General features: G+C 43.5%; 1 long non-coding RNA gene across 1 annotated transcript in view; it reads left to right on the top strand.

Moving 5' to 3' along the window:
- LOC146863987 (uncharacterized) overlaps positions 1–22148 on the top strand; it is a 481032-nt gene that overhangs the window by 30799 nt on the left and 428085 nt on the right. The window contains exon 3 of the long non-coding RNA XR_014976598.1: positions 1269–1355. This is a non-coding gene — a long non-coding RNA (uncharacterized LOC146863987). The remainder of the gene's footprint in view (positions 1–1268; positions 1356–22148) is intronic.

Below are 22148 nucleotides of genomic sequence, written 5' to 3'. Positions count from 1 at the left end.
ATAGAGGGGGAAACGTTGTGGAAGGCTGCGCTTACATCAAGAAGGATGAGAGCAGCTGAGTCACCTTGATCTAAAGTTTCCCTGAGGACTTCTGTGGCCAGTAAGAAAGCCATCTCAGTACTATATCCAGGTCTGAAACTGGTTTGAGTCTGATGTAGAAGGTTACGGGTTTCCCAAAAATTGGTCAAATAACTGTTGACCAGTTTCTTCAAGATCTAAGAGATTGGTCTGTATTTCTCTTCCTTATCTGGATCTATAAGGAGGGCTTTTTCAGCAGTGGACTGATAATCATTTGCTTTCAGCGGTCATAGACGTGTCCCTTTTCCAATGAAAGATCATTTAGGGTGGTCAGGACTGGTAGGATGATATCTCCTCCTTTCAGTATAATGTCAATGGGGGCTGGATCTAAGGGAAATCCAGATTTAAATGTGTTTGCTACTTCCCAGAGGACATTGCTGCTTCGCTGGGGTAAAGTCGAGATAGATGGGGTGGCTTTGCTGTTTAGTAAACACCCATTAGCAGCAGGATGCGGGTCTAAGTGCCCTCCTAGGGAATCATAGATAAGGCTGACATTGCTAATGAAGAACTTGGAAAGCTTCTCGCAGCGTTTCTTGGAGGAGGAGGACCTGCTCCTCTGCAATTTTAGGAGTTTACAATCATGTTAATTTCTTTGGAGGCTTGTGAGGACTGAGAGATCCTGTCAACAAAGTCCACTAGCCTAGCTGATTGCCTGCTGATATTCTTTCAAGAGATTTGTATAGATGGTCTTCCTTTCTTCATCATAATGTACCCTCTATTTCCTTTCTTCCCTTTTACATTCCTTCGTTAGCTCCCTGATCTCAGGTGTGAACCATGTAACATTGGTTCTGGTTCGGGGGGGGGACTTCTGCATTTTTCTTGGGATCAATGTCTGTAAGGATGACTAGATCAACTTCTCAAATGCCCTTTAAGCAGTGTTAACATCCCCATCCTGATTACACACTGAGACCTGCAATGCCTCTCTCCATCATGTAATGTCAAGGTTGGACCACTGCTTGGTCCGTTTGGAGTAAGCGGCACTGTGTATGGTTCTTTCTGACTTATTGATGGACAACTCAACCATTAGATGGTCTGACCAGAGTACATGCCATGGGTCATTCTCCATTAAATTGGTCGAATTTGTAAAAATGGGGTCCAGTGCATGTCCTTTATTGTGTGTAGGGAGCATAACTAACTGTGCAAGCTGGATTTCTCTTAAGTTGTTTGACAGATTTAATGCTTGTGTGCAGGTGTTGTCCTCCAGATGAATATTCAAGTACCCCAGGAGTGTGAAGTTCACTGAGTGAAGACTGTGGAGTGCTATGGTTTCTGGGAAGGTATGTACAAATTCCATGGCAGGCCCAGGAGGTCTACAGAGGAGCAGACCTGAGAATGTAAATGAGTGAGAGTTTGAAAGAGAACACCAGTTTTTTTCAGTCTGCAATGGTTATTGGGGGGGCCTGCATTCAAAATTGGTTTAGAAAATAATGGCGACCCTTCTCCCGAACTTGCCGGTTTGATCATTTCTTGCAATCACAGAATCTAGTGGGAGAGCTATTGCAATTTCTGGACCGCTGTCCTTGTTAAGCCATGTTTCTGTGAGAAATAGAGCTGCCGGTTGTTGGTATTCCAGCAGGATGAATATTTCCAAACTGTGTTTGGGTAACGACCTGCAATTTAGAAGAAACATGAGCCAAGCAGTTTTTGGTTGATGCCGGGGGCCCTTATTCTCCAATGAATCTGCTGATTGAGGACTCTTTGCAGCAAGGACATCATCTGTGGGTTTATCTGTTAATGTTAATGTTAATGTTATTAGATTTCTAAAGCGCATAGCTGCCCGTGAGCCTCCCAGCGCTGAATAAGTACAGTTGAAGTCGAGGGGGGTTTCATGGGAACAGCCAGGTTTTTAAAGATTTTCGAAAGGCCAACAGGTTGGGATGCCGTACCTGTAGCCACATGCTTGACATTTAATAGGTAGGAAGGCCAGCTCCATCAAATGATGGCATACTTTTCTGGGTGTATGATTAAGGCTCTTCAGGGTCTCTATGGTGTAGTGAGTACCATCTGGGCGAAGAGGAGTAGGGGTTCTGGCCCCCGGCCCCAGCTGGCCATGTACGGGCGCAGATGGGCTTGCCTTTGGCTTGCCAGCGGTGTGCCCACTGTGCGGGTCCATGCACTGGACCTCATTAAATAGAGTGGCCGGGCTTGATTTTTTTTTTTTTAACAGACTTTTATTTATTTTCAGAAAACATACATTCAATCCTGCGGTCCTCGAAATGCTCAAGGGAGGAAATGTGGCCAGGCTTGATGCAAAAAGCTGAAATGCCAATCAAAATGGTGCCCGCTTCCATGCTATCAGGCTGGTTCTAAACACGGCCAAAGAGAATCTACCTCCTGTAATGCCCCAAAGCCTTGCCCGAGAAAGTACAACTAAGCAAAACGTGCAAGTAGGGGTAAAACAAGTGTTACGCAAAAGTTTAAGGCTTTTGGATTTGCTCAACGCTCCTCTTGTTCTCCCTCTGTCTCTCGCTACTACACTAAATTCACCAGGATGATGTTAAAATATTAAAAAGCAGTTTGTTTCAAGCAGCCTTAGAGTATTTAAAACATAAATTCACAATTATAAGATCTTAAAATCACCACTCACAGTCTTATTCTCTTGCGTCCGCGCTCCGGGCCTCATTATATAGAGTGGCCGGGCGTGAATCAAAAAAGTTGGAATGCCTGCCAAAATGGTGCCCGCTTCCGTGCTATAGAGCTGGCTCGAAACACGGCCAAGGAGAGCCTACCTCCTGTAATGCTCTGAAGCACCACCAGAGAAAGTGCTGATAGTGCAACTAAGCAAAACGTGCAAGTAAGGGTAAAACAAGTGTTGCTAAAAAGTTTCAGACTTCTTGATTTGCCCGACCCTTCCCTTATTCCCCCACTGTCTCCCGCTATTACAGTAAAATCACCAGAACAATGTTAAAATATTAAAAAGCAGTTTGTTTCAAGTAGCCTTGGAGCATCTAAGACATACAATCACAAGTTATCAGATTTTAAATAATTTTTCACATTCCTGTGGATCCTGTGAGGGGATGATGGTCGTGGAGCTGCCAGTGAGGGGTGTGAAGTCCTTTACCACGGAGAAAACCTTTTTGGCATTGTTGGCGTTGTTCTCAACAGAACCAGAGGGCTGCTCTATAGGTGCTTCTCTCATTTTTGGCATGGGTGCGTCTCCACTGGCGTTCTGGTTGCTTGCAGTGGAGTTTGGAGAGTCACAGATCTTCTTTGTACCAGTCAGCTTGAAGTTTGTGCTGTGGATGGTGATGATCTTGGGCGGGCCAAGGAGTCTGCACAGGAGGTTATCCAGTTGTTGAAGTTGGTAATGGGTTTAGCGAGGTCGTCTTGGCGCAGTGGGCAGCGGCCTGGGGCTCTAGTGTCCAGGTTTCCTTGGGGATCATGTTCTTGTTGCGTCTGGCGTTTTTTGTGGGTGTAGTTCTGTGTTGATGGGGGAGGTGCAGACCAAAGGGAATGAGTGTGTAGTCAGTGAAGGTGAGGGGGTGGGCTTGTCCACTGTGATGTCAGAGAAGTCTAAGATGTTTTGACTGTTTCCCAAATGCGCCATTGTGTCGGATTATCAAATATTTGCATTTAAAGAAGCATGGTTGTGCAAACCTCTACATTTTTTGCTTGCAATAAAATATGTGATGTTACTTTGTCTACCTTTTGTGTGTATAGGGCCATAAGCTAATTGCATTGTCTTTATATTACAATACATTTACCGATATATGCGCATGCCAATGATTTATCAGTCCTGGTGTGGGTTTGGTGGAGGTGAGGTGCCAGTGAATGTTGGTACGGTGGCTATAATAAGAAGTGTGTACCTATCTGCATATATGCACACCTGCATATTAAGATTTGTGTATTCTTTTATTGGTCTTGTATGTTCATGATGGTCCAGACTGATGTAGATGGTTGTTCCCTTTTTCCATGTTTTTATGATGACCATGTAGATGATCACCCTAACATGCTCGATTCTAGGGCATGTGACTTGCTTGATATGATCCTTAATTATTATCCTGATCCAATCACACATCAATCACAGAATGAAGAGAGGCATTGCAAGATAATTTGGCTTAACAATGAGAACTGTAATACAAGAAAGAAGTGATCATTGAATGAGATTTATTTTCAACAAACTCCTTTTTTAGTCAGTGGGGTGTGCCTTGTAAGTTCTGCGATCGCTTGCGATGTGGAGATAAACACCCACATAACTGCAGTGCTGTGTAAAGCAGGTTCAGGTGTGTTTGCTGGAGTGTGATCCTGTTCGAGGCAGATGGCACGATAGATTCAGCATTGACAAGCAAAGCTTGGGGCAATTTCTGAGGTGAAACAAAAAATAGCAGGAAGTAAAGACAGATCGTTTAATTAAATGAATGCCTGTTAGAGATATTCTCTTTAGCGAAGTCAGAAGTGGTGTTTACCTGACATGAAAAGCAAAAGCTGTATTTACCATGTTTGTTGTGACTGTAATTAATAAATGCATTCTTGATTAACAGGAGATTAATTGGGACCAAAGTTACAGCTATTTATTAGAATGCACTTGCTTATTCCTCTCATCACAGATGGGGGATATACTGAAATGCTACAAATCTGTAAGACCTACATCTCATGACAAACGTGTGCGAATCAGTCGCATAACTTTATAGTCATGTGATGTCTGCTACATTCATTTGCAAAGATTAGGTCTAAACCCATGACGACAGGCATTCTGGGCAGTGGAGTTCCAAACTATGATGCAAAGCAGGCAGCCCAAATGATGTGACGTGAAAAGCAAATTATACCGCATTGGATAACACATTCTATGGGATTATTACCCCACTGTGTTGTCATTTTAACAAATATTCATACAAAAGAAATCCCAAGCTGTATGCAAAATACAAAGTTTTCTTAGTAAAGGAAAATATACATTCACTAGATCCTGTTGGAAATGGTACTGCTCAATAAAATGTAAGTATTCATAGACATACATGGTTTATTTAGTGTGGAACTGGCTATAGGGGCAGTTGGGTGCTTTACAAAGAACAAAACTCACATACAGTAGAAGTAACAAGAATGCACAGTAGGAGCCAATATTATTTTTTGTCGTAGGACAGAGAAGACTAAAGGGGTAAAAGACAAGGCGCCATAAGAAGCTCTACATAGAATATTGGTATAATAAACTGGAGAGAAGAGAGAACTCAGCATGAAGAAGTACAAGTCGGGGGCTCCTTTGTCTTGTAGAAGTGGAAGAGGTGTGGTGCAGCGGCCAGGGTTCCTGACCCCGGACCATGGGGTTCGCGGTTCAATCTCCGGTCCGGCAGCAGGTTAGCCTAGCACCATGTGACTCTGGGCAATAGCTCGCTTAATCTTCCCAACGACCCCCAGCGCCGGGACACCTCTCCGGAGGTAGCTGTGCGCTTTACAAATGCTGGTATTATTATTATTGTTATTAGATGAAGTTTGAACAAGTGGACCTTGAGGTTTACCTGAAGGAGAGCAGATTAGAATTCAGGCTAATGCCTGGAGTACCATTGAGTTGGCTAACAATAAACATCTGTTTTTCAGCGCCAAGATACCCTCGGGTGAACGTGCGCTTGGCAAATACATGTGTTATGTTATGTGATGGAACCTACAGAACATTATATTATTAATACCATCCCTTCTGACCCCAACAGCAGTATGGTGTGTGTTTGAAAAAATGTATACATGTAGGTTTTTGACCTAGGTGTACACTTATGATAATCTAATGTGTGCTTCTTTGAGTCTGTATATCCCAGGTATGTTTCAGAAATGGTCTTCAGTGTTGAGTTTACTCTGTGTCCACACATGAGTATTTAGAAGCACCTATATCTAATATGAAAAAACCATGCAGAACAGCTTTGCATGTTACATGTATGCAGCTGTCACAACATATGGTTAGGTAGTACTGTAATGTTCAAGACCTCAAATAATTAAAAGTGAAGTACATTCTTTGGTAGTTTTTCTATATTCTGAGCACCATTATGAAATAACTTCTGCCTTGAGAACAATGTCTGTTTCAGTTGTATTTAAGCCTGTAAGGATGTTTTTCATGATGCAGCCAGAAGCCCTTCTCCAGCTCGTAAACCTGGGGGCATTAATACTGTCTGTGCAATAGTTTCCCCTTATTAGCACCAGTTTAACACCTGAATACAGCAATGAACCCCTGAATTGTGACAGTTTGATTTTGCTAGCTCCAACAGGTGCATAAACAAGTACAATGTCATTTGTAGTTACTTTTTACCTGTTTAGGGATGAAACTGCGTTTTTGGTTGAAATCTGCAAACCATGTAACTAATGTCAGAGTATAAGGCACGTGCAATAAATCCATATTATTGGTGGGAGATGCTGCAGCGTGTAATCGCATAATTCCACTCGCCCTGCCATTTTCTACTTAACAAATTCTGCATTCCAAACACCCTAATATATATCACTATGTATTTGGCATTCTCCCTTATGCGTAGGCTCCCCCACGTTACTATCAAAAACTGTTAAAGATCACCCTAAAATCCAGTTACCAGTAATTTTTTTTAATTGCCTCCTTTATGTGACATATTCGGACATATCTTTTCATGATGAAGGTATATGTTGTACAACTCTTCCCACAACAGCAGAACATCCTCAGATTCCCACAGAATTCTGTAGTTCACTTCATTCATACGTTGTTGGATAGCAATGGGTATATCCGCTGCCGTCAACCCAGCTACAATCTGGGCCTTATGGCTTATTCTCAATATGACAATACTGTAATTGTAAATGTTCCATCTGTAAAACATTACCTTAAAAAGTGTCATTGAAACCAACTTAACATTCAATATGATGGTCATAAATTATTATTTTCATTTTCCCACTGTATGTCTTCACTCAATTTTCCATGACAAAGCAGTAGGAATAAGTCTGTTTCCAAAAGTAATATCTTGCCACCTCTCATAAAAAATTCAAACATTTTCAGACATAAAATTAGAACACAATAAAAGCGAATTTGTGAATATCACAATATTTAAATGAGAAAGAACATAGAGCCAGTTTCTGAATATTGAACTGTCTTGCCACTTTTCATTTACTTTTTTCCGTACTCCAATTAACCATAAAAGGTGTGAAAAACATTATATTCTAACTGAAAAGGAAGTATGTCACATTGAAGATTCCATAACACAAAAATAGGGGACATTTTGCATCCTCAAATCAGTTATATGAGGTGTGGTGTTTGAGTTCAACTTCTGGAAAAAGAGGCACACACTCACAGAATGGTAGGACGTTTTGCATTTTATCAATCATATCCTTACTACCATAGATTGCTGTTGTCATTCTAAGCTTTAATCTTGGAAACAAGCTACTTTTGTGACTTTTGATACTAGACAGACAAGTAAGCACATTAAAAAGAGTTATAGCTTGCAGCTGAAGTAAGAAATAGTGTTTTGTATAAACGCAAAACATGACACCCACCATGAAACGCCTTTTTTTTCAATTTTTTTCTCATTTTCTAAAAATATGGAATATAAATGGTTTGTCGTGATTTGTTTTGGGTCGTGGTGTTTTGTGGTGGTTTGTCAATTCTACTTGAGATGAGAAAGCTAAACATTTCATGAACACTGAAAAATCCTGCAATATTCACAATAGTCTGATCAGGGAAACAAATTTGTTCTGCAAGCGGAATTTCTTCATGGGCAGTTTTCGTGAATTTAGTGCTTCAGCGAAATGCTTGGGCCACGACCAGTGATGATGTGAAGATGTTTTGCTGCATAGATATGCATGCGTACAATGCAGATAGGTGCAGCTGGACTCCATCTGCGGGCAGCACCTCAGAGTTACACATGTTATTCGAACAAGCAAGGGGCATGAGGGTTGGACAAGTTGAGTCTATGGCATCGTATACCTAGTAAGACCCCTTCGTAGGGTTATCGTACAAGTGTCCTTGCAAATAATCTCATATGGATGCAAATTTAGTGTTGTGCATTTTTGATCGAAGTAGATGCAGCATTACAGCAGAGGCATGAAAATACCAACTCTGAGCACAAAGCATGCAAAGATTTACACGTATTCCACTCATCTGCTTCAAGACAACCTCAATTGATGGTCAGAATATGACGCGCCTGCAAACAGGTGATAAAGTGTTGAAGGAACTGGTTACTCCATCACGAACACACAGCGGAAACGTGTTCTGGAAATAAGGACATGCATTCTTACTGCTAACATAAATACATACACATATGGCAATCTTCGAGAATGAGGAAGTAGTATATATTAATGTTTACCCTGCCTTACTCTTCAATTCATGTGACCAGTATTTTCTGGACACAGTGGGGAAATACACTGGTGAAACACGAGTTTAGCATCTCCTCTCTGTAGCAGCAATGTATGTGCTTAAACACTCATAAATAGTACATGGTTTCTCCATTTCTACCTGTGTTTTGTAGTCTGATCAAGTATTCTCTACTAGCCATGCTCAACCAGCAACTCTGTGTGGACCTCTTCTGCAACATCGTATTGTCAATTCACATATCCGCCTTCTTCCCATGATCCTTACTGCGAGGTACCATGCAATGTGACGTGCTCCATGTTTTATGTGCCATTTGATTTGCTGACCATGTAAATTTATGCCAGCTTTGGTTCATCCGTGCCTCGCTCACATATACTAAAGACACTACCTGTTACTCCATCATTACTTAACTTGAAACTGCTTTGGCTGTACTACAGTTTCAAAACTGTGTCGCAGTTTTAGATAGAGTCAGACTTCATTGCATATTCTAACCGCGTATCCTTGTTTTAAGCTCCTCCTTTGAGGAGCCACCTGGATGTTGTTTTTTGTTGGAGGAGTTGGTATCACTAGATAAGTCATTTGTGGTTCTAGATGGAGATTTCCATATTGGTAGTCATCAAAATTGTTTATTTCGCATATAAAATTAATAAAACACAATACAGAAAAATCCATGGTAGGAAGAGTTTCTGGGAGACGTTGATAGGAGGAAGCAAGATGGCGGCCGCGTAGCTGTGGCAGATGCAGCAAGGCAGTGAGGGCAAGGAACTAAGCCCCACTGAGCGTTAGCGTTAAGCGCATAGTCAAGATCCGGCAAGCGCTGAGCAACGGAACGGTAATGCCAATGGTACTAACCTGCTGCGGGCTCTCGAGGCAGTCTGTACAGTGGGTGTTGAACACGATTGCGGCTCTCCCCTCTGTTCGCGGATTCCGCGAGCTCCGCGGGAGCGAGAAAGGGCGGAGTCAGGCTCAGAGGCGGCGAGGGGAAGCAGCGTACAGAACACGGCCGAGGTCTGCTGGCGGTGGTTGTCTCGGCTGGAGCTCGCCCAGCTCGAGGATTCAGAAGGAAATTATGGCCCCTAAAGCAGCTGTGGGTTCTAAACGGTTATTCCATTAAAAAAAACAGCAGATGGAGGTAGTCGTGGCAGAGGAAAACGAGGTCGGGCGAGGAGCCCTGGAACAAAAGAAAAAAGGGCAGCAGGTAGCAGGCAGGACCCGACAAGTAGCTGCATCAATAGCGGACATCTTCTCTAAAGTCGGTAAGGAGAAGGAGAAGGGGTCTAAGGAAGCAGAGGGCACTGTAAATACGATGGTGGAAAGCCTCGCCGGTAATCCCCCCTTGAGTACCGAGGAATGTACTGACTCGACTCTTTTATCGGATATACCCTCAGTTACTACTACAAGTTTGGCCTGCGCTCTTGCTGAGGTGGAAGTCGTTTCAGAGGAGAGGCTCCCAGCGGAGATCACCCCGACCCCGACCCCGGCCCTTTTGGAGATGTGCAAGGGATTTGGTGGGACTTTGGGGGAGATTAGCGGGGGTGGTGTTACCGGAGTCCAGCTAAAACCAGGAACATCATTAAATGTTGACCCTCAGAATGATGATCTGTTGCCAGGAGGAATTATCATCGAGAGGGAGAAAGTGCCGAGTGAATATTTATTTTCCGTCTCTGATGGTGCGGAGTGGTCTGAGGAGGATGAACGCAGCTCCTATTTGGGCTCTGGATCTGACCCTGAGCATGACCTCCCTGCAACCACAGTGCGGCCCCTGGCAGCAAAGAGTCAGTCTTTAAAATTAGGCCACTCTCACAAAGAACTATGTGGGGATCACTCTCCCGACTTAGCCCCGCAGGGAGGCTCCGCGGACGTTACCCATCGCTCACTTTTGGAGACTATACATCAGGAGATATTGGCTCACAGAGAAGAGACTCGCCAGGATAATCGTAAGGCGCAGGCCGCTATGAGGAAGATGCAGGGAGTGGTCAGGAAGTTCTCTAAAGCTTGCACGAATACGGAGGACAGAGTATCTAATCTGGAAGAGAGGGTGGTTTCCACGGAGGCAGAGGTTGCTGTAGCCAGTAGTAAAGTCAGTGCCCAATGCTCCCAGGTTGTGGACCTACAGTGGAAAATGGAGGAGATGGAGAACAGGCTCCGCCGGAATAACCTGAGGGTTTTGGGGATCCCGGAGGGGGTCGAAGGTTCCGACATAAGGGCATTTATTATCAAGCTTTTTGAACAAGCATTCCCAGGACTCTCTAGCTGGAATTGGTCCGCCGAAGTACAACGAGTCCACCGTATCCCCTTTAAGATCTGTAGCAATGCTAAAGAAGGGGATAAACCCAGAGCAGTATTGATTTTCTTGGGCAACTTCATACTGAGACAGTCCATCGCGGAAAAGGCCAGACCAGATGCTAGGAGGAGCGGCGATGGGTTTTCTTTCTTCGTTCGCCCAGACTTTTGTCATTCGACCGTAGAGCGAAGATGGCGACTGAGGTAAATGATTAAGTCATTTCAGGAGAAGAGGATGCAAGCTTATCTTATAAACCCGGCCCAGCTAAAAATCATCAATGAAGGGAGGACTTTATTTTTTACATCCGATATCAAAGCGAAGGAGTATTTGGACTCTCTGGGCAAATAGTCTGACTCTTCTTGGGAATGGTCAGACATGAGTTGGGAGATGGGGCGGGGGGGGGTTCTAGTAGTTTTTTCTTTTTTTTGTTGATTCAAGTAATATCTAAAAATGGGCTAAGGGGCCTTAAAAGAGGATGATATATTTCGGTACTATGGCGCTTGTCCTCATTGCGTTTGCTGCAGCTCCATTATATGCACAGATTAGATCTGAGCGCTTCACTAAGGAGGGTGTGGGTGAGGGCCGGCGAGCCGGGTGGGGTTCGCAGTGGCGGGGAGGGTGGCAGGGGTAGTAGGAGGGGTGGCTGGGGTTTGGGGGTTAAGTGGGGGAAAACAGGGGAAAAAATTGCAGTGTATATTTTTTTGTTTATTTTTTTAGTCAGTTTATGGCCTTAGAGATTCCGAAGCAGTCTAAACCACAGGTGCATTACGATGTTCAAATAGTCTGTCAAGATGGCAAGCATTAGGGTATGCTCTGTTAATATAGGTGGGTTAAACGATTGGCGGAAACGTCTAAGATTGGCTCATTTTGTTAAAAATAATAGGATTGATATTTTATGTCTTCAGGAGACCCACCTTCCTTGGTCTAAAAGGAACCTCATGGCCCTTAGTGGTTATGAGTTGGCAGCTTGCTCGACCCAATCGTCAACAAATAGGGGGGGTCGCGATCTTAATAAAAACATTCTTGGGAGGGGTCAAGAGGACAAAGTTGGACAGTCACGGTAGATGGGTTTTAGCGGAATTGGAAAGGGGTCCGACACTCTGTGTAGTGTATGGGTCAAATGAAGACGATCCTGAGATCTTCGACTCCCTAGAACTAGAGCTCGCTTGCTGGCCTACTCCCATAATTTTCTGTGGTGATCTAAATATATCTGCAGATTGGGGCGATACCGCTCTGTATCAGGGTCGGAAACGAAGAGTCCATAGGGTAGTAAAAGCCCTTATTAATTCCCATGGGCTAAAGGATGTGTGGGGGGAAAAAGAACCAACAAAGCCCGGCTATACATATTATTCTAACCCCTACCAGAAGTTTACAAAGCTGGATTATTTTTTTATATCCTCAACTGAAATAAATAGAGTAGGAATAATTAAATACCCGAAATTATTGTCGGATCATAACCCTTTGATACTGTCTTACGAAATATCTGGATTCTATAGGGTCAGGACTAGATGTACATTCGAAAGACGATTATTGACAGATAGAAGATTTACGGAACATATTTTGAAATGGGTAGCTGAATTTTTTGCGGCTAATAGGTATAGTATTTCCAGAAACGGCGTATGGGAGGCATTTAAAGCCGCTCTAAGGGGCGAATCTATAAGCTTTGGGGCCAGGATAAGAAAGGAGGACAGGAGGGAGGTAGAAAGGTTAATGGGGAATTTGTCGGTTGCTGAAGAACAGCATATGAAGGATATAATTAATGGAGGGGATAGCAGTGAGAGTCAGAGAGAGATGCTGAAAATTAGAGCAGAATTACAGAAGGCTATGGGCGATTATCAAATATCAAGGGCCAATCGCTATGAAACGGGAGAACAGGCAGGTAGAGTGTTAGCTTTGCAAATAAGACAGGGGAAAGCAAGGAATATAATTTCCTTGATCAAAGAAAATGGGGAGGAATTTACGCAGGCTAACGAGATATACAGGCTTTTAAGAACTTCTACCAATGCCTGTATGATGAGGAAACCCGGAATGGTTATCAGGGGGAGGAGGTGGTGGATAATGGTCCTCGACTTAACGCCCTCGAGAAGGATGAACTGGAGAGGGATATTAGTGGGAGTGAGATAATGGAGGCTATGCGAGAGCTTGCCTCGGGCAAGGCCGCAGGCCCGGATGGGATCCCCTTGGAGGTCTACAAATGTATTGAATCAGAGATCATTCCTTTATTAATGGATCTATTTAACGGCATATTGTGTACAGGAGTGGTCCCAGATTCTTGGCGGGAAACTAACATTGTAGTCTTCCATAAGAAGAGTAAACCCCGGGAGAAATTGGGCTCTCACCGCCCAATTTCGCTAATTAACGCAGATACTAAGATTTATTCGAAGATCTTGGGCGAAAAGGATGGGCAGGATCATTGCCGATCTCGTCTCCCCCTGGCAACATGGGTTCATACCGGGGCGCAGTACTACGGATCATATTAGAAGAGCAATAGCGCTGTTTGATGCCCAGGTTGCCGGGGGAGGGGAGATGGCCATGATCCTGCTTGACGCAGAAAAGGCCTTTGACCGGGTGGTCTGGGATTTTTTATGGGGAGTGCTGGCGGGGAGAGGATTTGGGGAGAAAGCCATCAGAGCTCTTAAAGGTATGTATGTAGATCCTGTAGCAAGGGTGGTGGTCATGGGTGAGAGCTCGGAGAAGATAGCCATAAAGAGAGGCACACGACAAGGGTGTCCCTGCTCCCCGATCCTTTTCGCTCTGTATATCGACCCACTTATACAGAAGATACTAGGGTCTCCCAGGATCAGTCCGGTGGTTTGTAATGGTCATATCAGTAAAATCTTGGCCTATGCTGATGACCTGGCAATCATTACAACCAACCCTCAGCAGGCGCTTACGGCCTTGGTCGAAATAGCAGAGGATTTCGGTAGTCGTTCCGGTTATCTCTTAAACGAGTCCAAAACGCAAATAATCTGCACTGGAAGTAGAGTCAAAAGCGATATGAGATATGTGGATTCGGCGATCTATTTAGGGATTAAGATCAATGCCCTAGTGGAGAAAATAGTAGCAGAGAATTATCCCCCACTCATGAAATCCATCGAAGCAGAGCTAAAGAGAATAGACGTGTTACACCTTTCTTTGATTGGGCGGGTAAATGTTCTAAAAATGACAATGTCTCCAAAGATTTTATATTTGTTCCGAGCCATACCCCTCTTATTAGAGGAAAAATTGATTAAAAATCTGGACTCTATTTTTATAAGATTCATCTTGCGGTATGGCAAGGTCAGGCGCTCTACACATCTTTTGTCATTCCCTAGGGAAAGGGGAGGGCTGGCCCTACCAAACCTAAGATTATATCATTGGTCCTGTCTTCTGTCCCAAATGGGTACCCTGTTCCAGTGGGAGGTAAATAGTGGTGTCACTAATCCAGTCGCCCAGGTCTTGCCATCTATCTTTGAGTTATTAATAGGGAGAAAGGCCATTGGACTGCTGTTGCGCGAAGTCGATCGTAGGTACTATAAGAGGCCCCGCCTGAAGATCTTGGAAGGGGCATGGGGGGTTTGGAGGTCCACGTCATGACTATGTAAAATTCCAAAGGTAAACCGATATCTCCATCTGTGTAATTCCAGCCTGCTCCCTTATGCGGGTGCTGATAGGAACTTGCAGGTTTGGAGGGATCTTGGCATCAAGACTCTTGGGGATATCTGGGGAGGCCTTGAACCGCTGGGGTTTGACGCCCTCCAACAGAGGTTCGATATCCCGGTCAATCAATGGTTTTTGTATGGTCAAGTAGCATGGTCATTAAAGGCATTGAGACCAAAGCCTTCATTATCGGAGGGTGCACCCTTGATTGAATTGTTAATAAAGGGGTGTAAGAAGATCAGATTGGTCTATAAGCTTCTCATGGCAGGACTTCAGGATGATATGGAAAAAACGGAGTCCTCTCTGGCTGTCAAATTGGGAGACCATGATGTTGATCTCGACTTGGCCCTCACCTTAAATACATTTTTTTTTAGATCTACAAACTTGAGGGCCCAGCATTATAAAACTATATTTAATCTTTATCATTCTCCCTCTAAATTATTTGCCTGGGGGTTCAGGGCAGATGATAGATGCCCTAGGTGTAACGCAGGGCAAGCCGATCTTTTGCATATGTTTTTTTATTGCAGCTCATTGATTTCAATCCAGAGGGAATTGGGAAAGTTCTGGGAGGGGCTGCTAGGCCATAAGATCGACCTATCCCCTACCCTGATGCTATTGGGCTGTGATCATAAGTTAAAACTGGTAAAGTCTGAAGAAGCTTTGGTCTTTATTTCTGTGGCTGTGCTTCGGATTTTAATCTCATCAGGTTGGAAGGATACTATGGCCCCCTCGTTTCAAATGTGGCTTTCTAGGCTGTTGAGTATACATAATATTGAGAGATGTCTGTACGAGCAGAAGGGTAAAAAAATGCGGGATTTTGGAAATAGCTTGTGGGCCCCGATTTCAAATTGGAGGGAGAAGGACAGTAGTCTGTCGTGCTAGTGTTATATATTGTAAATCGGCATTGCTTTGTATGTATTATTTTGTGTACTGGCTCGACAAGGACTTATGGCCCAGGCTTCTGATCTTAAATAACCGTATTTGCGCTGACTATGCATGTTTTTTTTATCTTTTATTATTTTTGTATTGATTTATTCAAACTGCAAAATAAAAAAAATAAAAAAATAAAAATCCATGGTATGTGAATAAAAACAGGATAAAAGATTAAAAGCAGTAAAATAGTAGTTAGTACATAGAAAGTGTCAATGCCTCAAGAGTACATTCACACATAAAAAGTAGAATAAAAAGCTGCAAGACATTTGGTTGAACACAAGTAAAAAGAAGAATAGGGACTTAATTCGGAAGTTCAGTTAAAAATGCACTGTTAATAGACGCACAAGAATCAATACTTCGTTACTGAGCACCGTGAATATGGGAAAGCCAGGCAGCGTGCAAAAACTTGGTAGTTGCAAACACAGCCAGCTCGCTGGTATTAGAATGCAGAATGCGAAGTGCAGGCACATGCTGCCGGAAGCCCAAAAGTTTGCACAAAGGTTTTAACCATTGCTTGCGTGGTTTGGCATAAGCAGGGCAAAAAAAAAGCGAAGTGGTGGAGGGTTTCTTCCGCAAGGTTCCAGGAGGGTCACATACCCGAGCTACTGTACTTCTTGCTTCACTTCACATAGAAACTGTTCACCGGGAGAATCCCATACCTCCATTTTAAGTAGTGTTGTAATGGGGTAGAGCCCGGGAGAGTGTCGAGAAATGATTCATAAGCAGGTTTAATCTTTAGATCCAAGAACAAATCAGTCATACTCCCTGCTTTGACGCTTTTGAGTTCCCTCAACCACAAATGCTCCTTTAAACGATTTTTAATCAAGGAGCGAGACACAGACTTGGCTGTACCCGGTGAATCCTAAAGAGAGGGCATACCTAGTTCGTACAGCATGGATTTGATATAAACAAGTCAGGTGATCTTCTCATACCCTGGGGAATTTAAGTGCCTTGACCGAAGCTCTGTAGGATTACAGTTCCTCTGAACACCATAGTCTATGCCAGTACATGATGTGTCTAGCCATGATAGCTTGATTGATAGGGCAGACGCCCCTGTCTATGAGCCTGGGGAGATGAGGGGCACTCTGCAGAAGGTTGAGGACACGTCTCACAACCCTGTTTTCTGATTTGCAGAGTTCGTCAGACCCAGCGTGTCCCCAGAGTTCTGCAGCCTACATTTTTACTTGTAGATTGTAAATCTCCACCACTGGGGCAAGGGTGCATGCATGGGCCTTCTTACACAGCTTAGACATGACCCCAGCTTCTTGTTGGAGTTTCAGTGCCCTCTTCCTTATGTGTGTGACTCGGGCTCATTTTGTGAGTTAAACATACCTCCAAATAGACAAACTCCTGCACTTGTTCAAGTGAAACACCCTGCACCATGATCTTGGCTATGGCTGATTTATAAGGATTGAGCACCATACATTTTGTTTCATTGATGTTGAGCTCAAGGCCTTGTGTGCTGCAAAAATGTAGAAAACGATCTACAATTGCCCGCAGATCACGCAGAATTTTAGATATTAGTAGCATGTCATCTGCAGAAAGCAGTGTGGTGATTTCATGGGGCCCAACTTAGGTGAGCTGTTGCCTGGGAATTCTATTTCCTGAACTAAGTCATTAATGTAGAACATGAACAGCGTAGGAGCAAGCACACAGCCCTGGTGAGCACCAGATTCAGTGTTAAAAGGGTCAGTGAGCTCGCCATTTTTGCCATATCTAACCCTGGCTGTGTTATGCACGTGTAGCCTGATTAGAACAGACAAAAGGCTGTCGGGGATGCCCATCTCCTTCAGCACTTCCCACAACTTACTTCTAGGGATGGAACCAAAAGCTGATCTTAGATCGACAAAGACCACATATAAGTGGCATTTGTCGAGCATAATGGTTTTCCAATACAGGCAGCAAAAGCGGAGAATTTGGGTCCACCGTGTTGACCCTGTTTCTAAAGTTTGACTGAAAGTCAGAGAGAATGGAGTTGTCCATGACCCAGTCCAATAGCTGTCTCAGAATGAGATGGGAAAAATGTTTTTGGGAGCACTCAATAAGGCTGATGGACCTGTAGTTCCCTTGATAATCTTCACAGCCTTTTTAATAAATAGGTAATATCTCAGGAGTTTTCCAAAGCTGGGATCGGGCTACCTTCCAACAGGGAGCGGAAGAGCCGCTGGAAATATGAGGCCCAAATCAGACGTTCAGTCTTAAATAAATTCCCGGGGATAGAATCGGGGCCTGGGGCTTTATGTGTAGGAACAGTCATAATTGCCTCCACAACATCCTTATACTCAAGGGTCGGAGGGGTGATTCTGCCACAAGGACAGGGAGTAACAATTTCCATTTCTCCATTCGCACCTATGGACTTGGCTGCATAGATGCTCGAAAATGGTCCACCCAGGACTGGGGTTGAAGTTTGTAATTAATGCTGGTGACAGCATTGCAGTTACCATGGGCCACTATCCCCCAGAATGACTTGGCATCACCTATCCTAGTGGCGAAACATCGGTTACATCACGGTGTTTACCCCGCAATACCTTTACAACGCGGGTATTACAACGCAAGTCATTACAATGACGCTCTAACCTAAGGAATAGTATGGTTTAATATTCCAACACCTTCCCTACTGTACGCAGACTGGAGTTGGAATAGTAAATCATACTATTCCTAAATTCAGCACCCTATTGCGCAAGTCTTTGTAACCACTTGCGTTGTAATGCCTGCGTTGTAAAGGTATCGCGGTGTAAACACGGTGATGTAACGTCGCATATTCATCCTAGTGGCTGCAACTTGTTCCTCTCACAGCTCATATTCCCAATCCTGCTTAGCTTGGGTGAATGCATCTTTATAACCTTTTCTGGTACAGGGAATGACATGCCTGTTTCCTGCTTTCAGACTTTGAATGAGGGTATGTCTTAGTCTCATGCAGTGACTGTTGGTTGTCTTTGCTGTTTCTTCTAATTTCAGAGTTGCTAGCTGGTGCACTATTCTCTTACCTGAGTTGACATTATCTGAGTTGCATCTTTCTCCTGAGAGTACCTCATCTTCTGCATGCACTCCCTTCCTTGTGACCGGACCTTTTGTTTTGTTTTTACACTTGGTTTACATCAAACATCCATTTTATTGACTGGTCGTTACTGCTAGTGTGTATTTCTTCAGTCTGCTTGGCTCTTTCAAGCAATGACTAGGTGTCTTTTAGTAGGTTGGCACAGCTTTGCTAAGTGAACTAATCGTCTTTTTTAGTTTGCATCGTTAGGGCTCAATCGTGAGCTGTGAAGTAAACCCAAAAGTACTAATACTGCAGATGTTGGTACTTCTAGGAACCCATCCTAGTACTAGTACATTCTTTCAAAGCGGGGAGTACCATACATGATTTCACGATTTGGTGATTATTCCAACATTTTATCCTATATTTGTAGACTTTTTTTTCCTTACACATTTTGCCTGCTTTTAGGAGGCGAAAGGTCCATCAAAAAAAACATTTGAAGCAGTTTTTCCACTGCTCTTGTGATTTTAGATTCGGCCAGGAAGACCATACATTATGGACCAGCTATACACAGACCCTAAAACACAGCTTGTATTAGGCAAATCTTTCTCTCATGAATTCTTTCTTTCTCATGTTGCCTTCTCAAGTGCATTAATGTTGTTGGGTCCTCTTGAGGTGCCATCCCCAGTCCATGGCTGACATTTAGCTCTGGTGGTAAATTGGTCTGGGGACACTTTTGACGTTGCCATTGTGCTTTTCATGTTGTGCTGTCCTGCCTGGTCTTCTGTGCTTCAGATGAACAGTAGTTGATGTGGTGAGGATGACCTGGGTGATTAGTGATGTCTCTGCCATTGCAGCTTCTAGCGGGCACTGCACGGTATGCATTTACCAATACTAGCAGCCATGGATGTACTGATGGGCATAGTGCTTACTTTGTGAAAGAAAGAGTGCCGGTGCCCAAAGCTCTGCTCAGAAGATGGGCGGCTGGTGCAATCAAATGTCAGCGCACCCAATACTAAGACTGGTAATCTTTAATCCACTACCAGACACTCACTCCCTGATCCCTTTCTTTCTATTTCCTGTTTTCTCCCCTTGTGACAGGTTGCCGTCTTTCCCTCCCTACCTCTTTCCAATCTGTGTATTTTTCCTTCTCTTGTACTCCATTATGATCTAATATGGAAAAAAAACTGCCGGTCCACAAAACTAAGTGCTGGAGGCCCCCAGAACTCATAAGCTTATGTTTGGAGGAAGATGGTTCCATTTCCAAAATATATTTAAAAATTATGCGGCATTGAGGAGACCTGTTGCTCATATTATTACTTGATGCCAGGGGCATTGCAGCTATGGCTGATATGTATTACCCATACCGTGGCATTACAAATAATAAAGCCTTTCTTCACACTGCTGCTGACAACTTCCTGATGCACTGAGGTGATTTCTGCTGGTAAACTTTCATATGTTGGCCACTGATGTAATCTTGTCAGATGCGTTACTTATTACAATACTAATAGTAACAGTAGCTCAGGATGATTTTCTGAGAACTCAAGTAGCTCTTATTATAGAAAAGGTGGGAGACCCCTGACCTAGACTTTTTATTGCTTTTTCTGCAAGATTGAGATAGGTGTTTGATTCCTTTTTCCATGTTTTGGGATGGTCATTTCAGTGAATACGATTACATGATATGCCGTGCTTTAGTTGAACCATAGTTATTATCCATGCCCAATCATAAAGCAGAAAAAAGCAAATGAAAAAAAGTAATTTGCCTAATATAAACCTTTGCATGAGAAAGGCTTGGTCATCAAATGTAGCCACTTTTTATTGCAAACTAGTTATTTAATCAGCAGGAGATATCTCCACCCAGCAAACACTACAGTTTTACCACTGGGAGCATTCCCCTGATTTGCAATGCATAAATACAAATGAAAGTATTTTTTGCACTGTTATTGAAAACAGGTAAAGTTGTGTTTTCAGGGGTATCTTTGAGTGTTATACTCACCAAGGCAGATGTGAAGATACATTTAGCCTTGTCAAACTAAGCCCAAGGGTGTTTGTGAGGTGAAACAAATAAAATAGCAGTTTGTGAAGGCAGATCTTCTAATTAAATTAGTGCTAAATATATTCTATTTAGCAAACTCAGAAGTGGTGTTTAACTGACATGGAAAAGAACAGCTGTATTTACAATGTCAGGTTGTGATCTGAATTAAAACAATGCATTCTTGATTAATTTTAGAAGCCACATTTAATTATATTATTTATAATGAGCCTGTTCATTCATTTTATCAGGTGTTTATATTGTAAATATGTAAAGCTTGTATTATTGCAATTGTTAGTTAAATTTGACAAAAAACAGGTGATGTTAACTTCATATCGGTATAGCAAAGTAAAATCTGATATTTGCACTTGGAAAAATTAGGGGCTCGATTGAGATGTCAGTCGGAGTTGCCTCCGACCGACCCCGCAATTACAATGCGACCGCACATGGTGCGGTCACATGCTCCCATTTCTCTATGGGAGCTTGTGCTGCGGCTGTAAACCAGCCGTAGCACAAGCTCCCATACAGAAATGGAAGTTTGTATAAATCCCTGCACCGTATGGCAGGCACCTCATGGTGCCGGCCACATGTTGCAGGGATTTTCAGGGAGGACCATACGTGACCCCTCGGCCCCCAACCAGAGGCCGCAGGGAAAGGAGGCGCTGCTAGGGGCCCCTAAAGTTGGTTTCTGACAGGCTTTCCATGTCGGAAATCCTGGCTTGGAAAGCGTGTCAGAAATCGACATCGTAATCCCGACAGTGGAATCGGCGTTGTATGGGATTACGTTGCGGTCTCTGACTGGCCGACGGGCTCCTGGAGCCCATAGGAATCCAGCCGAAATAAGCAGCCACTTTCACTTTCGACTGCCTAGATTGTAATTATGTTGTCAGAAGTGAAACCAAGATGTGATTCGGAAAGCCTCTGACCTGAGGTCAGATGCTTTCTGAATCACATTGTAATAGGGCCATAAGTCTAACCTGAATTTCTCACCTGAGTGCTTACATTTTGTGAAACGTTCATATATTAATATATTTGCACACATTTCTGTAATAAACTATGTATTTGCACATAGTTCAATTTTCCCTTAAAATAGCTTCTTAAGCTCCACATGAAGATAAACAGGGCTCCTGGATTTATGGTAGTTATTTTCTAATATTTCTGTCTGTATTTATTCATATTTATTTTTGGGCCATATTATTGGTATTTATCCATTTCTTTTTGTGTTTTGGGAAAAAATTAAGTCACAAAATGGTTTATTTCCACATTTATTTAACTAATGAATATACATTCATACTCTGATACCTGTCGCATTTTAGAAAACATACCCTTTTATATAATAACATGGTATGTACATTTGTGTACAGTATTTCTATAGGGCGCACTTAGCCTAAGGCACTGTACAAGGTCAAAGACAAGCATAATGTCAACAATTGCTAGGATAGGTGGCTGGGTTTTGGATGGTTAATGCATTGTAATTTATGATCTTATTATGAGTACAGCGGTCCTCTCGCGGTGGCAGTCTGACCACCACCACCTGTCCGCCATATTACGAGTGTGGCGGAGGAGGGCCACAAGACCGCCTCCTCCGCAAGAATCAAGAATCCTGCTGATGCGGCGGTCTTCAAAAAGCCTGAATATGCTTGTGATTACAACCTGCATTTTCACAGCCCATTTCATGGCGGGGACCCGCCATGAAAGGGGTGGTGGAAATGCGGGTAAGGGGGCACTAACAGGGATCTTGTCCGAATCTGGCCATGTGGGTGCATGAGGGGGGAGCACATGTTGTGCCCCCCTGGAATTGAACCTTCGTTCCATCACAGTGTGGCATGCATGACTTGGTGCATGCCAAACCGTGCAGGAACGTGCTACAGGCTCTCTCAAGTTGGCGGTATGCTTGTTAGGCTGTCCTATGAGCCTAACATACCACCACCATGAAACCGTCGCAGCACCGCCTGCCCTGGAT

Source organism: Triturus cristatus, chromosome 2_1, assembly GCF_964204655.1.
Source record: "Triturus cristatus chromosome 2_1, aTriCri1.1, whole genome shotgun sequence".
Lineage (NCBI taxonomy): Eukaryota > Metazoa > Chordata > Amphibia > Caudata > Salamandridae > Triturus > Triturus cristatus.
Note: the sequence above shows the minus strand (reverse complement) of the source record. Positions and strands in the feature narration are given on the sequence as shown.